Here is a 2180-nt window from a genome sequence, read left to right as displayed (position 1 = left end):
CACTAAGGGTCATGGGGGAATGACCTCATTCATGGACTCTGTGGATGGAGTGCTTATTGGGATAAATGCCTTGGAAATTAATTGGTCCCATGTGATGAGGTTGAGAAAACTCCTGGGTTTATCTCTTTAAAAAAAATATTTTACATATGTAAAGCAGACGCAATGAGGGTCAAAACCACATTATTAAAACTTAAAAAACAGTAGAAACAAACCATTTGTCAACTAGTAGCAGAGTGGATAAATCATAGCATTACTGGGGGAGAGTCTACTATTTTAAACAAATCAAAAAGCGATAGAACAAAGCAGTTACTAGGGTGGTTGCTTTGTACTGACTTGTAAGTTTTCTTCATATTCACAATGTGTTAAAAATTGAGTTCCTGTACAATCTGTCCACTTTATTTATGTTAATTTTCTATTGAATTGCCAAAATAGTTTAGACAAACACTCTATATTAGAACATTTATATTTCAACCTTTTAAGCTTATTCATGCCATTGATACAATATTAAGTCTGTCTCAGTTCCAAGATTTTCTTAGTATTTGTCAATACTTTCTTTCATTCAAGCTTGTGGGATCATCCCCCTGGGGTGCCTTTGTTGTTGTTATTTACAATAAAAATATTACAGATGTGCACATGTGTGTGTTCATGTGTACATATATGTGCGTGTGTCCACATGTGTACATGTAGATGTGTATATGCATGTCTCTCTCTTTGTATGACTGTGTGCACATATGTGTATGTGTGCCTGAATGTGTGTGCATATGATTGTGTCAATGTTTACATGTGTGTTTGTGTTATGCTTGAGTGTGTGTGAATATGTGTGTGCATGTTTGTTTGCATGTATTTGTGTGTGTATAAGTGCATATGTACACGTGTAGATGTATGTGTATAGTGTTGTTGCTGCTGCTACTCTTGTAATTTTTTATGTCTATCCCAGGTTGGCTTTAAATAAATAATACTTGCACATCAACCTCCTGAGTACTAGATGACAGGTGTGTACCTCCATATCTGGCTCTAGAAGATACTCTTAAATAAAAGATAAAAGAGAAGTCCAACTCTCTACTTCCTTCCTTTAGGAAAGAGTACATTTCTTTTTTAAAATTGGTTATTTTATTTATTTACATTTCAAATGTTATCCCTCCTTCCCAGTTTCCCCTCCACAAACCCCCTATCTCCTCCACTCTCCCTCTTCCTCTATAAAGGTGCTCCCTCACCTGCCCACCCACTCCTGCCTCAGTGCCCTAGCATCCCCCTACACTGGGTCATAGAGCCTCCATAGGACCAAGGGCCTCTCCTCCTATTGATGCCAGATAAAGCAATCCTTTGCTACTTATCCAGCTAGAGCCATGGGTCCCTCCAAGTGTAATCTTTGGTTGGTTGTGGTTGTTTAGTCCCTGGGAGCTTTGAGGGGTCTGGTTGGTTGATATTGTTGGGGTTGCAAACCCCTTCAGCTCCTTCAGTCCTTGCCCTAACTTCTCCATTGGGGTCTCCTCACTCAGTCTGATGTTTGACTGCATGCATCCACTTCTGTATTGGTCAGGCTCTGGCAGAGCCTCTCAGAGGACATCTATACCTGGCTCCCATCAGCAAGCACTTCTTAGCATCAGCAATAGTATCTGGGTTTGGTGTCTGCAGATGGGATGGATCCCTAGGTGGAAAAATCTCTGAATGGCCTTTCCTTCCATCTCTGCTCCACTCTTTGTCACTATATTTCCTTTTGACAGGAGGATTTCTGGATTAATATTTTTGAGAAGGATGGGTGGCCCCATCCCTCAACCAGGGGCCATGCCTATCCACTGGCTATGGTCTCTACAGGTTCTATATCCCCTTTGTTGGGTATTTTGGCTAATGTACTCCCTGTTGGGTCCTGGAAACCTCTTGAGTCCCTGGCATCTGGGACTTTCTAGTGGCTACCCCCAGCTCCTCCTCCCCCACTGCTACACACCTCCTTTCAAATTCCTAACCCTCCATACTTCTCCCCTATCTCATTTCATATTTGAACTGGCCTTCCTTTTCCCTCCCCCTCCTCTCTCCCTCCCAGATCTCTCTCTCCCTCTACTTCCCAAGATTATTTTCTTCTCCCTTCTGAGTAGGACTGTAGCATCCACACTTTGTTGTGGTCTTCCCTCTTGTTGGGTTTCATATGGTATGTGAATTGTATCTTGGGTATTCCGAGCTTT

Source organism: Grammomys surdaster, unplaced genomic scaffold, assembly GCF_004785775.1.
Source record: "Grammomys surdaster isolate TR1022 unplaced genomic scaffold, NIH_TR_1.0 126660, whole genome shotgun sequence".
In the NCBI taxonomy this organism is placed as follows: domain Eukaryota; kingdom Metazoa; phylum Chordata; class Mammalia; order Rodentia; family Muridae; genus Grammomys; species Grammomys surdaster.
This window is presented reverse-complemented; position numbering follows the sequence as displayed.